This window comes from Microtus ochrogaster, unplaced genomic scaffold (genome assembly GCF_000317375.1).
Source record: "Microtus ochrogaster isolate Prairie Vole_2 unplaced genomic scaffold, MicOch1.0 UNK10, whole genome shotgun sequence".
NCBI lineage: Eukaryota > Metazoa > Chordata > Mammalia > Rodentia > Cricetidae > Microtus > Microtus ochrogaster.
Window position 1 is genome coordinate 1031556 of NW_004949108.1, and position 14463 is coordinate 1046018.

Sequence of the window (14463 nt, forward strand, 5' to 3'; positions counted from 1 at the left end):
TCTTGTAGACCAGGCTGGTCTCGAACTCACAGAGATCTGCCTGCCTCTGCCTCCCAAGTGCTGGGATTAAAGGCGTGCGCCACCACCGCCCGGCATAGGGTTAATTTGTAAAGCATCATAATTTAATTGACCTGGACTGGTTTGATTGTCAACCTGACAGTCTAGAATCAACTGAGAGGGAAGCATTTGATTGAGGAATTATCTAGATAAGATTGATCGTGGATATGTCTATGAGAGCTATAGTATGGATTGTTAATTAATGTGGGTGGGCCCAGTCCACTGTGGGTAGCACCATCCCTAGGGAGGTAACCTAGACTGCACTAGAAAGCTCACTGACCATGAGCTCCAGAGCAGCTAGCAAGTGAGCCAGCAAATGGTTCTTCTTCATGTGTCCTGCCTTGAGTCCTGCCTTGACTTCCCTAGATGGTGGGCTGTGACCTAGGAGTGTAAGATGCAATAAGCCTTTTCCTACCCTAAGTTGTTTTGGTCATAGTGTTTTACCACAGCAAGAGAAAGGGAGGCAGAGCAGAGCCTACACAGTATCAATGACATAAAACCAAATCTAACAAAACCTATTAGAAATAGACTGGTTTGCATTAATTCTACAGGCCAACAAGACAATATAGACCATTTTTCTCCATTGAACCTTTTTATGGGCACTTAGGTCTCTATCATATGGTTTTTTGTTTTTTTTTTAAACAGCTTTGTTTGCCTCAGTCTTATAGATGAGCCTTACCCATCTGTGATATCTAGTTTTATGTCAACCTGACACAGGCCAGAGACGTTGGAGAAGAGCGAACCTCAGTTGAGAAAATGTCCCCACCCGGTTGCCGTTTGTGCTAGCCTGTGGTGCATTTTCTTGTTTGATGAATGATCTATGAGGGCCCAGCTCACTGTAGGTGGGGCCATCCCTGGACTGGTGGTCCTGGGTTCTATAAGAGAGCAGGCTGAGCAAGCTGTAGGGAGCCAGCCAGTAAGTAGACTCCTCCCTGGCCTCTGCATCAGCTTCTGCCTCCAGATCCCCGCCCTGCTTGAGCTCTTGTTCTGACTTCCCTGGGTGATGGAGTGTGATCTGAGAATCAGAAACGGAAATAAACTCTTTCCTCCTCAAGTTGCTTTTGATCGTGGTGTTTTCTCAGAGCCGTGGAGGCCCTGACTAAGACACACCACTCTCTTGTAGTTTGTTCCCAACCCTGTGTCGTGGGCAATGGCAGCCGTCAGAGTTTGCCTAGCCATCCATTGCCTTTTTGGCTAATCAGACATGTAGTCACTTTACGAAATCTTTAGTGTTGTAGTGTTCTTTACAATCTGTCTGAAGGTTCCCCTTCATATAAAATCCAGTTCCGAATAATGAAAACTAGTCTCCTCCACCTCATCCTTCTGTCTGTAGCAGAGGAACTCCACACGAAGTTCGGGGAGGAACGAAAGCCATGGAAGGTGTTCTTTCCTCGTGCCTGATTCTAAGTAAGACTACTTGCTGTCAGGGTCTTCTCTGCCTTCAGTGTAGTAGGCTAAGGAAGCCCCTCCCCCACCGCTCCTTGCTTTGTTTTTCAGAGCTCTGTCTTCTGTTTTTTATCACAGATGCATGTTGAGGTTTTCCTCAGTGTGGTGGGGTTGGGCCCATTTCCCACCAATTTTTTTTTCCTGTGTTATGTGACACGTTGTTTATTGCGATGTCAAATCCTCTCACTGCCTTTGGAGAAACATGTTTAAGTACATAGGTCTTACACACATCTGGATTCTATGTGCTCATATTTTGTTTTAAATTTTTCTTCCTTTACTCATGAGAAAGTTTGGCCGGTGCATTTTCCTTTCTCTAACTGCTTTTATCTGATCGAGGAGAAAAGCGGTTTTCTTAACTCTCAGCTAATCAGTTTACCCCATTTCCTCAGAGGGTTCCTTTGATGTCAGGCCAATTACGTGCTCTTGACAGTTGAACTGGGCGCAGTTGTAAATGAGGCCTAGTGAGCCATCGTGGGAAGACACTGTTGTGAGCAGCCTGTGGGTGCTGGGAGCCCAGCTCTGGTCCTCAAGGTCAGCAAGTTTTCCTGGCCTCTGAGCCAGCTCTCTAGGTCTGTATTACGTCATGTGAAGTTCACCTCAACTCTGTATGTTTTGTCTTTAGAGCATCAAAGGGAAGATGGGGGTCTCAGCTTTGTCTTGGTTGCTGTCCAAGAATCCCCATGGCTCCAAGCTGACTTCATTGTGAAGAGCACGCTAGATGGTGGGAGCCGCTGTGTCCAGGGTCATTGAAGAAAGAATGACTGATAGCTAAGGTAGAAGAGACATTTTTGATCAGTTTGAGCTAAGTGGGCAGTTCATATCTTACTCCTGTGTAAGAGCAGGGCTTCTGTCATAAACACATGAAGAGAGAACATAGTGATTGTAAGACTGATAGTTTTCTGGGCAGGGAGATGACTTAGTCCTTATGAGGCTACCCATGCAGTTCTGAGTTTGATGCCCTCAAACCTATGTTAAACAAAAGCTTATTGTGACGGCATACCTTGACATCCTGGGCTTGGAGGGACAGAGATGGGTGAGTCTATGGGGCTTGCTAGAAAGCCAGTCTAGCTGAACTGGCAAGCTCTGGCTACGGCGAGAGACCCTGCCTTGAGCAATAAGATGGAGACGATGATGGCCCTTGGTGTTCAAATGCCCTCCCCATGCCTTCACACACGTAAGCACACATGTGTGGAGATGGGCGGTGATCTAGCTTAGTTCTGGATTCATGTCACGGGTTCCTGTTGCCTCTTCTCTCGCATCTCTGTAAAGGGACCTGAGACCTTCACCTTCCTCCAGAACACTGACTAGTGATTTGGATAAGTGTAAAAACTTCTTTGTTCCTTTTTTTTTTTTCTTCAGTGACTTGAAATTGTGGCCTGCATAAAGGTCTCACTGTCAGGCACATTCGCCAGGTGTCCGTGTGACAGAGCCGGGTCCCTTCCTTTTGCAGGTCTTACTGCGTGTTAATGTGTGTCTAGATGTGGGGCCACAGAAAGCTCAGCTTAGAGGAACTGGGAGAGATCGTTCAGTTTTTAGACTCGATTTTGGACATGGCAGTGCAGCGATCCTTTCTCACAGGTTATCTTCAGGAATCCCATACCTTAAAACTAAGTTCAGACAGCATTTAGCCCAGGCCCAGATTTGCAACAAACCCCTGTGGCCTGTGCTCACCATGTCGTGGGAGCTGATGCTCTCAAGACAAAGTCAGAAAACCTACAGATCCCCCAGGACCTTGATTTACTCTTGATCCTATCTCAGCAGAGGACCCAGATACCAGAAACTTCCCAGGGCTGCCTTTTTAAAGCCAGGCACAGCGGCTTCATGAAAGGCATTTAGGAAATGACCTTTCTTACTTTCCCCTTCCCACTTTCCCTTTCCCCCAAAGATTTATTTATTTTTGAAAAATTTGTCTATTCCTGTGTGAGCCGTGTGTATGTATGTGCCTTGTGTGCATGCCTGCTGCCCACAAAGGTCAAAAGAGGGTACCAGATTCCTTGGGACTGGAGTGACAGATGGTTGTGAGCCACCATGTGGGTGCTAGGAATTGAACTCCCATCCTCTGGAAGAGAAGGCCCTGCTATTAACCCCTTGTCACTTCTTTTAAGTCATCCTCCTGTCAGGACATTTGCTCAAATGGCTCACGCTTATTGCAGCCTGGCCCAGTCACCACGCTCCCAGCTCAGAGTTTGTGCTGGCCTCTTGTGTGTCCTAGACTTGGGAAGCTTGCCTCGTGTCCTGGGATGGACATGGGGACAAATATCGCTTCTCTCTGGGCTGCCCTTCATTTGCTGGTCCATGCTGGGCTTCTCCCTGTTTGTCCCAGGGAGTTGGTTCTTTCCAAGCAGACAGACCGCATGCTATTTCTAGGCTGTAAATTTCCAAAGCTGTTTCCCCATCCACCTCTCCAACCACACACTGGAAAGAGACGTGTGTTTCCAGCTATAATCGGAACACTTAAATACTGGTTAAATTCACGGGGAACGCAAAATCCGTACATCTCCTGACCCCGAACGGGGCTATAAAAATCTGCCATGGCCAAAGGTCCTCTGGGGGCCTCTCAAAATAAGGCGATCCTTTTTAACCTTTTGAGTGCTTATTGGGGGATTCCAGAATAGCACAGACCACATTTAAGGGATTGTCTGATTCATAGGGGACTGTGTCTGACCACGGAGGAGTCCTGGACACTTACTGGCAAATTCTTTCCTGGTTTCTACTTTTACCAGAGATGAGGTGCCCTGAAAAGAGATCGTTCCTGATAAACTCCTGAGGGTACTCCCCAGTCTCGGGGTTCCTGATATCCAGTGCTGGGACTATTCCACGGAAGAGAATTGACGAAGGGGGCTCAGGAGTCAGAGGCTTCCCCTGGGAGGCCTTGCCGCTATCAGCCTCATTGACCCCGTGTGTTCATGGGTGTGCTTTTGTGTTTCAGTCTGAGGGGTCATAGCATACATCCCCTGTAAAGCAGCTACTTCCTCACAGTGAAAACATTGGGGTACCCTGGGGTCACATGCTCGCTTGGGAGTGTGATTGGCAGGTGGAGTCTCAAGTCTGAGAATCTCTTAGACCCAGATTCCCTGTTTCATAGAGTCCTTGGGTCGATGTTCCATCTGTTACAGTGGTATCTGCAAGGCTGCTTGGCTTCCAGGTGAGAACAACCATCCATGCTTCTAAAGGCATACCGGCTTAGAGGGCTCCCTCATGCACGATCTGATAGCCGTGCAGAAAGTCAGCAGTCAACACACCACAGGGAGAGCACAAGATGCTGTCCAGTTGTCCCTCACCCTGAGAGAGTCTCAGCGTTTGCCTGTGAATCCGCTCAGCTGCCTCTTTCTTTCGAAAGATCAGTTTTGGGGGCAGAGCAATTTTTCAGTGTTTAGTTAGGAGCACTTTCCGCTCTGGCGGGTGACCTGACTTCAGTTCTCAGCACCCACGTGGTGGCTCATACAGGTAGAACAGTATACACATAAAAAATTACTTGTCGTTGATGGTGGTGTTCTTGTTTTCTTTCTCTCTGTGTGTGTGTGTGTGTGTGTGTGAGAGAGAGAGAGAGAGAGAGAGAGAGAGAGAGAAAGAGAGAGAGGGACAACATTGTGGAGTTAGTTCTTTTCTCACTCAACAGCCCTCCTACTGGCTCCACAGGCCTCTTCTTAAATGTCAGACATCTAGAGACACTAGTGGTTGCGTATGCCCATCTGTAGCGATGGGGCCAGCAGGCCTGCTTTTTGTCCCCCCCCCCCCCGGCTCCTGCACAACTAGCTTTACACCTTAAATAACAACACACAAACTGTAATCATATAAACACTGCCTGGCCCATTATATCTAGCCTCTTCTTGCCTAACTCTCATATCTTGCTTAACCCATTTCTAATAATCTGTGTAGCACCACGAGGTGGTGTCTTACCCATGTCTGACCTGGCGGCTGGCTCCATTGCGTCTGACCTCACTTCCTTCTACCCAGCATCCTGTTCTGTCTACTCCACCCACCCAATGGCTGGCCTATCAAAGGCCAAGGCAGTTTCTTTATTAACCAATGAAATCAACACAAAACAGAAGACCCTCCCACGTCACCCATCAACGGCTCTCAGGGCTCTATGAACTACACTGGGCCCACGAAGTAACTCCTGAGGAGCAACCTCTGTTTCTCTAGGTCAGCAACACATCTCGAGTTTCCTCCATAGACCTCAGTCCACCCTATAGTTCACGGGACTGTGCTCTCTCCAAGATAGACCCCCCCTCTCTTTGCGCAGGTATCTGGGGGAAGTGTGAGTGTGGCTGTTTGGAATAGTATCATGAACAAGATGGTTCCTGGGCAAGAGGCTCAGCAGATGTCCCATTGGTACTGGTGGAGCTGGGACCAAAGAACCCTGCCACACAGGGTGATGGCATGGGGGCTGAGCACCCTGCCTTGTCTGTTGGGATCCCATTTGTCAGCAACTTTGTATCTTAATGGTGTTTGACTGGTACAGCAATCTCTCGGAGCATTTGGACTTAGTGATGCACCAGTTCTCAATGTCCCCTGACATCTGGGAGAACACCTGGAGGCACACCCCGAGGGCCACCTCTTTACAAATGCTCCTATTTTAAGAAAAGGCAATGTCTTCGCTCCCTCCCACCCCCCTTCCAATCTTAGAACGGTGGATTGTCTTGTAAGTTCTGCAAGCCACACCACGCACTCCCCTCCCACCGCCAGTCCCAATCTGTCTGTTTTCACCAGCTCCCTGTCAGATTCTCAGCTTTTCTTCTGGGCCTACAACTGAGGCTTCTAAAGTTGGATGTATCCGGACTTGGATGGGAGCGTCAGGATGAGATTCCAGGGATACACATGGGTTTGCCGAAGGGCTTCTGTCACCGTTGCTCAGAAGGTGACAGATGCAAGCATAAGCTGTCTTCTCTAGCCATGCTGCAGTGAGTACACATGGTCTCAACGCTAGGACTTGATCACCACACTGGTTGGCCTGAGGAGGCTCTTTCAACACCACTGGGCTGGGCTGTTGTCCCTTGGCAAACGCTGCAGGGCAGGGGGTGGGGGGGACGGACGACGGTGCTGAAAGCAGAATGTCAAGTTCTATCTAATCCAGCTGACTACTAAAACAGACAGGGACAGGATGCCACAAGCCAGAACAGGCCTTTCTCATGGTCTCACTGTCTCTGTTCCTTGGTGCTCACTCAGTCTGGGTGAGCAAAAGACGATGTCATAGATCCAATAGAACAGTGTACTCAAAGGGAAGATCCAGATCTGGGCATAGAGATCTCTAGGCCTATCAGCATTTATCGTTTTCAAATCACTCTTGCAACCCACAGATATTCTTGATTTAGCACCTTCCCCTAGGGAATTCTTGACCCTGGGCTGTGGCTTCCATCTCGTGTTTCTTGCACGGGGGAGCATTTCTGTATCATGGTGGTAAGCTCATGTGAAGATGGAAGCTGCAAAATAATCCCACACTCACTCAGAATGGAGTATAATAAAGGGTTATTTATTTAGGGGTAGATTCACAGATCACAGTTCTCTGCACGAACGGGAAACCAGAACCAAAGCCAGAAGCCAGGAGACAGAGAGAGATTACATGCGCACGTACACTTTACATCAGCATTTATAGTATAAAAGGCCACGGCCAAGTGGCTGGTATCTTAAAGGCTGAAAGAGTTCCTATAGCACCTCCCCATTTTGTTTAAATAAGGGAGTTTCAAATCCAATACAGAATTACATACAATAAGAGTAGATATCAAGCATAAAAATTAGAATTACCAGCATAAACAATATTAAGCAAGGAACATATGCTAAATGTTTCAATAATCATTCTTTTCTAAGGAGTCTAAGTCTTGCATTAGAAAGGGCTTGGATAAATCATAAGAAGAAAATAACTATCCAATCTTCAACCCCATCAAAGGCCTGAGAAGGGAGATAATATTACTTAAGTAGGCAGGAAGTGCAATCAAGCAGCTTCTAAAATGTGCAGTAAATTGCAGAGACAACTGGCTACTTGGGCAATCACCCAAAGTCTCATTTGCAATGTTGGAGCAACCAACTTTGGCTAAGGCCTCAAATAACTGACAGACCATTTTCAGAGGCAGAAAATTTTTCAAAACCATCTTACCCGGTCTTGGAAAGATTTGACAGTCTTTTTTCTTGTATCCTGCTTGTCCTGTCTGGACACCGTGCATTTTGTCAGTGGTTGTCAGTTCCTTGCCCAAAAGTGCAGTTTTGCCAAGAAGAAACAAGTCCAAGTCCTTGGTGCGCAACATTCTGTCAGGAATAGATCGGTGCTGCCAGGAGCAATCATGTCTCATGTCAACAGAACCCTAAGTTATTTAAATGCCATGTTCTACAGTCCTTTGAAGTGGTTGAGGATTACCTATCTATGTGGAATACAGTCTCAATGTATCTAAAGAACCTGATTTGTCTAACTATAAGTATGACAAACATGGGTAACTATAGACCTATAATACTTAATACCTATATAACTTAAAGACTAAGACTTTATATTAGAATATTAGAAATTCTTTAAGCAACTGTGCAGCAAATGAGGACAATGACCTCAAAAATGTCAACAGTGTATAAGTATCTTGATTAGAGGTAGAAATGTATAGTGCAATATGATAAATATATTCCAAAACTGCATTAATATACAAAATGTCTTAAGCAGAGGTAGAAGCATGCATACAAACAATATGACAAAGTAACTTTGCCTAGGTGTACAAATATTATAAACAGAGATAGGACCGTATTCAATATAATTTGAATTTGTATCAGTATACAAGAATCTATACCAATGTAAATTGCCTATAAATAATAGCTCATAAGTATTCACTCTATTACTCACTATTATTATTAGTGTGAGTAAGCTCACACTAATCTACCTATTATTCCATCCAATTCCCCCCCTTTATTTTTTAAAAAAAGAGATCCCTGAGCCTACATAATTTCTACCCCAACCCTGTACCAGTTATAATCAACCCGTAATTGATGTCCCTAACTCTGAGGACAAACTTTGTTGGGAGAGGGGATATCATCTTCTAGAATTACTTCCAGCTGTCATGGGGTGATGTTCTTTCTATTGGATCCTGTGAAAGTAAAATGATGGTTAAGTTTCAAGATTACTGTCTGGTATAATTGCAAATAGTCTGAGTATTCAGTAGGGTTTTTCTGAGGTTCCTATTTGGAGTTCTGGCCAGTACATTCTAAGAAGGTGCACCATTTCAGCTAACCAATTTGGAACCATCTTGACCCGCTGGTACCCAAAACTGGTCTTATATTAGTGCTATCAGCATCCATGACGTCATATCAACCAGGTGGAGTCATGGTTGTGGGGTCCCATCTTCTTCCTGTAAACTTTGAAGATCCATTGCAGGAAAATCCATTGTTCATTGTGGAAAACTTAAACATTATTCATATAGCCATATATTCAACAAAAGTTATGACATAGACAAAATAAGTATGAAGAAAAGTAATTTTTTTCCTAAATTTTTTTCTTCTTTCTGTCCCATACCAGATGGCTCCTGACATGAGACAGAAACTGAATTTTTCTCTTAACAACATGCTCGGATTTAGAGAAAGATAGCCATTGTCCAACTCCAAATCCAGCATTGATTCTTAAATGAGTTTATATTTCTAGCATGTATTAATATTTATATATATATATGTACAGAGACTGTACATATGAAATATTACCCTGCAGATGATCTGTCCTCATAAGTCCTATTCCTCTTTGCTTGGTGATCCTTTCTGGATTGCTATCTTGTCCTCTCTAGGCAACCAAAGCCCAGGGTCTCTTGACTTTTTGAAGATGAGTGTTTTCCTGTAAAGACAAGGGCAGAACCCTGTCCCAACCCTATATGGTTTCCTTACCACCTGTACGGTTGTCACCTCTGTGGATGAACTGTCATTTCGCTTTCTCAAGATGTTCCTGTTTTACAAACCGAATCTTTATTAATTTTGATGGTACCCATAACTTTTCTTCTCCTGTGTAAACAAGAGCAAAACACCTTTCCCAGCACAGCGCATCTCCTGGTTTCCACTGTGAGGTCAAATGAGATACACTGGCTGATTTAATGCAGAAGTTTTTTTCTGTTATCCAATGTCTCTCTGCTGGTGTTGTTCCTTTTTCAGTAGCGTTAAGAAAATTCAAGATTAATAAAGCATTATACAATCTATTTCTGAGGGTATTTTTTTATCCCATTCTGTTTGTTTAACATACCCATTATAGTTCAATTTGACCTTTCTATAACTGTCTGACCTGTAGGATTGTTTGGTATACCTTTAATATGCTTTATATTATAATAAGCAAAAAAACTGTTTCATTTTTTTAGATACATATGCTGGACCATTATCTGTCTTTATTTGTGCAGGTATACCCATGATGGCCATAACTTCTAATAAATGCGTGATTACTGAATTAGCCTTTTCTGAACTCAAGGCAGTTGCCTATCGAAAATATAGAAAAGTGTCAATGGTGTGGTGTACATAGTTTAATTTTCAAAATTATGTGAAGTGGAACACATCCATCTGCTAGATTTCATTCCTTAGAGTACCTTTTGGGTTTCTTCCTGTAGGTAGCAGTGTTTTGGTTATAGAAAAAGCCAGTAGGCCATCTCCTTATAGTCTCTTTAGCTTGTAATAGAGAACTTTTCCTTTAAGCCTTGCTGTTGACATGATGCTTCTTATGAAATTCTGAGGCCTTCAGCACTCTTTGCTTAATTTCTTCTAGATCGCTCATACCTATAGGCTGCCATGTATATTCTTTGACTACCTTAGCGTATTTTGTGCCAGATGGCTTCTCAGAGGATATTCCCAGATTGGCAACTAAAACTCTGGGTAAGTCATCCTGCACCCTGGCATGCAGTAACGAGGCTAACTCCTGCCCTTGGACCTTTTCTCTGTGCTCACAGTTGCAATAATAACTCAGTCTTTTCAAATCTTTTTACCACCGCCTGTTGTATAGTCTGAATCTCCTGTCCAGTGATCCATTCTAATGCTTCCATTGATGATTCCAAGGTATGAAATTTGTCCAATAAAGATCACGTTTCACCACTGGACACAGTTTTGATGGCGTGCATATTGCCTTCCTGGAGGCAACCTTAGCTATTACTATTAACCTATCATAACTTTTCAATAGATTCTGATTGTTAAATTCAACAGCACAAATTCTTTCAGATAATGTCTCATCCCTCTTCAACATTGATTGGATTTTGTCTGTCAAATTAATATTTTCCTTTAATAGTACTAATTAATATTATCCTTTCAATAGTGTTAATTTTTCAACTAGCTGTATCATTTCTAAAAGTGCCTCATTTTTGGCTCCGTTTTCAAACCATTTTCTTAATGATACAATATGAAAAACAAAACTAATTCCCAAAATCAAATAAATGGATGTATAAGGAAAATCACAGAAGCCTTGCAGAATACCATCACTAGTAAAAGCAAAAAGGTTATCAAATACGTGAATGGTAATATATTGTCTGCCATCGTACAACTTTCAAATTTATCTTACCACTGTTAGATTTCAGTAAACTGTTGTAGGTGTAGTAATCTTTATTGACCAGCAGGTGTCGCAGTTGCAGCCATGTGGCAGGGAGACACATGACCAGTGGTACATGGGACTGTTCACGCTGCTTTGGTTTCATGCATTGATTGGTACCTGGTTAAATAGTCACAAATATACTTTGCTTGACAAATTTAGAGCAATTAAGTCAATTCTGTACTTGGAGCAAGGAGCCCAGAGTTTGTGAGCAGGAGCACAAACCGGAAACTGTGCAAGTCACACTGCACAGCATTGAAAGCGGCATGCTGGGGAAGCCTGTGTGAGCCTGGAGAACTGCCAAGTTGTTACACAGTAGCTCTGCTGTAGCTGTGGCAGGGTTTGGCAAAAAAGCCACTTAGTAGGTGAAATCAAGCCAGGTGGGCGGGGGCGGGAGACTTTCTGGGTCATGGACCTTCTGTGCCTGTTTTGGTCTATCCTGTAGGTGTGGAGCTGGGATTCATGTTGGTCACCAGATGAAGATGGAAGTTATAAAATAATCCCACACTAGCTCAGAATTGAGTACAATAAAGAATTATTTATTCAGGGGTAGACACACAGATCACAGGCCTCTACACGGATGGGGAACAGGAATCGAAGCCAGGAGCCAGAAGACCAAGAGAGAGCACGCACACTTTTACATCAGCATTTATAGTATGAGAGGCCACGCCCAAGTGGGCGGGTATCTTAAAGGCTGTTGGCTGAAGGAATTCCTACAGCACTCATGGAACTTCACTTTTTTTTTTTTTTTTGGTATGCCTTAATGCTGGGAAGGTCCATGTGACCATGATCAATTTCCTAGAGCATCCTCAATGGCCTGATTGTCCTCTGGTTATCTAGGTGGACGTCTCAGGAGCTCGAGCTGAAGTAGATGTGAGTTGTTCTCCCTGTGGGCATTCCAGGACTCTTTCGCCTTCTTACGGCACCCTGGCTTGCGGTCAGTAGACTCGCTGCGGGCAGGCTTGCAGGATAGAGTCAGTGCGGTGACCCTATTGCCTCCCAGCACCATAGACAGCTGTCCACCCGGAGTGCCCCTCTTTTCATTTTCCCCATGGAGTTATTGGGCATCGGATACACAGTTTCTGGACTCGTTCTCACGACAGAGGGTGCTTCTCTTAATGGTAGGGGTCTCCATCACCTGACGGGAGCCTCCTCGCTGATCTGTACTGGTCTAGCTTAAGCTCAGGTCTGCCTGGACTCATCTAACGCCACTTGCTTTCTCTTGCTCTGCCTGCTTTTCCTGGGCTGATTCAATGCGGGATTTACCCCTGAAGGTGCCTGCTGTCTGAAAGGCACTTGCTAACACTGCAGGGCAGGGGTTTCCTCAGCAACCTGGAAGGGAGGGATGGGAGGAGAGGCTAAATCAGGACCTGGGTTTGGTGACTCATCTGCCACGAGTGATGGTTGTGTAGAGGAGGTTAAGAGCAGCCATTTGGGAGGCCCCTGGGCATAGCCCAGGAACTGCATTCCACCAAGCAGTAGCTCCCCATGTTCCTGTGCCTGTGGTGCACTCTAGGTCACTGCCTAGAGTGTTTCTGTCTGACCCTTGACCCTCTTACTACCCTCGAAGCAGAGGGCATCTTGCTGACAAATCAGGGCGTTTATTCCCTCCATAAGGACCGAGGCAGGCCATACGGCACCTCAGAAACTTCTCCGCAGATCTGAAACTCCAAGGAGGTCTGATCGTGGGAAGACGTAGACTTTTTAATCTGCTCTCTAGCATGATCTCTGTGGTTAGTCAGGAAGTAGGAAACGGGGAAAGGAAGCAGGGGATGAGATGGACATGGAAGGTGAACATGGCTTCTCTTTGTACTTGTAAGAGAGTTAGGAAACCAAGAATCGTGACTTACTCTGACAACAAAGCAGGCAAAGCTCATAAGTCCTATAGGTTCGCATAACTGGCATGTGGGTAGGACTGTCTGGTGTCCGGGGACTGCATGAACCTGCTCTGACCTCATGGAAATCATTGTTCTCTGTATTGATGTCTCTCTTATCCTTGGCTCCTTGGGACCCTTTCAGTCTTCACGTTCTTGAGAAATAGTTTTCTATTCTTAAGTTTCTATTTCATAGTGTTCTTTGGTCATGGAACCACGGGAAAAGTCAATGGAAACATAGGAGGAAAAGTAAGCTCTACTTTGCTTTTTTTGCTCAGAGACAGTTTTAAAACCTCTTCTCCCCTGCCCCCCACCCCGCTGGAGAAGCCTCAGGAGACTATCCATACTTTTGCAACGGAACCTATGCAACCGAGCCAAACCCTCAGAGGTCTCCAGATCCCCTCAGAATTGGTTTTACAGTCTCAGTTTCTAAATCAGCCTAGCAGAGGTTCGTTGCTGGCACTTTGAAGGGAACCTTCTTTGTTCGTGGGGCAACCTTAACCAGGGACATCCCGCAGGCCACGAGTGCAATGGAGAAAGTGAAGACCAGCATGCAGAATGTGGTTTTTTTTTTCCTTTGAGACCTGGCCTTGAACTCACTGTGTAGTTAAGAATGACTCTGAACTTCTGACCCTTCCTTCAGCCTAAGCCTCCTGAATTCGGGGTTTAGAGCAGCCTACTGCTAGACCTGAGTGTATCCAGTGTGCTGGGGAACTGAACCCACGGTTGCACACATGCTACGCCTTCTGCCACTGAACTGTCTCCCTGGCCCCATGGACTCCTGTGCTAACTGAAGGGGAAAACCAAGGTTTAGAAGAACTGGGAGGTAGAAGGGTCACTGCCCCCCCCCCTCTCTCTCTCTCTCTCTCTCTCTCTCTCACACACACACACACACACACACACACACACACACACTGTGTTCAAGGACTTTGGGCACTGATCACCCCGAGAGTTTGAGGGGACAGAAAACCGGGGAGCAGTCTGCACCCTTGGAACCTGACACCAGAGGCTGAGCTGAGTGCGCCGTGAGGAAAAGCAGGAGCGCGTTATGGAAGTCTGAGGGCCACGGGTCCGCACCACAGAACAGTACCCCGCAGATCAAGATCAGCACAGGCTGTGGAGACCCAGTTTGATAAAGGAGTCTGAAGTCGGCTGAGCCTGGATGCTCTCCACCCTCTGATAGATACCATGGCCACTGCCAGGACAAGGACAAGTTAGACAGGAACCCTCAGACCAGGGCCACAGGAAGCTGGTGGCAGAACTTGAGGCAGCATCCTGCTGGACTGAACAGAGGTGACACAGGTGGGCTCTATGGGGTTTGCACACCCACCGAGCACCCAAACACCAGGCACAGGGCGGTAACGCTCACTCTGAGGAAATCAGACTGAGGAAGCCTGGCAGAAAACAGTCTGGCCACAAACCTCCTCCGGAGGACACAGCGGCTTAATTTAGCTGAAATGCCGGGACTAGCAGCTCTTCTTGTCACAACCTGCAGGGTCTGATTAGAAAAACAAGCAAAGGGGAAAAAACCCACGCTTCTCCAACGGGGAAACACACAGACGAAGGGCACAG

General features: G+C 45.6%; 1 protein-coding gene across 2 annotated transcripts in view; it reads left to right on the top strand.

The window, feature by feature from the left end:
• Positions 1–14463, top strand: part of Rnf144a (ring finger protein 144A) — a 127026-nt gene that overhangs the window by 33592 nt on the left and 78971 nt on the right. The window contains exon 1 of one of the 2 annotated variants that reach the window (XM_005366488.3): positions 10294–10314. The exons of the other annotated variant lie outside the window; for it this stretch is intronic. The gene's annotated coding sequence lies outside the window, so the exon portion shown is untranslated. Of the gene's footprint in view, positions 1–10293; positions 10315–14463 lie in introns of those variants that run through there. 2 annotated transcript variants of the gene reach the window in all.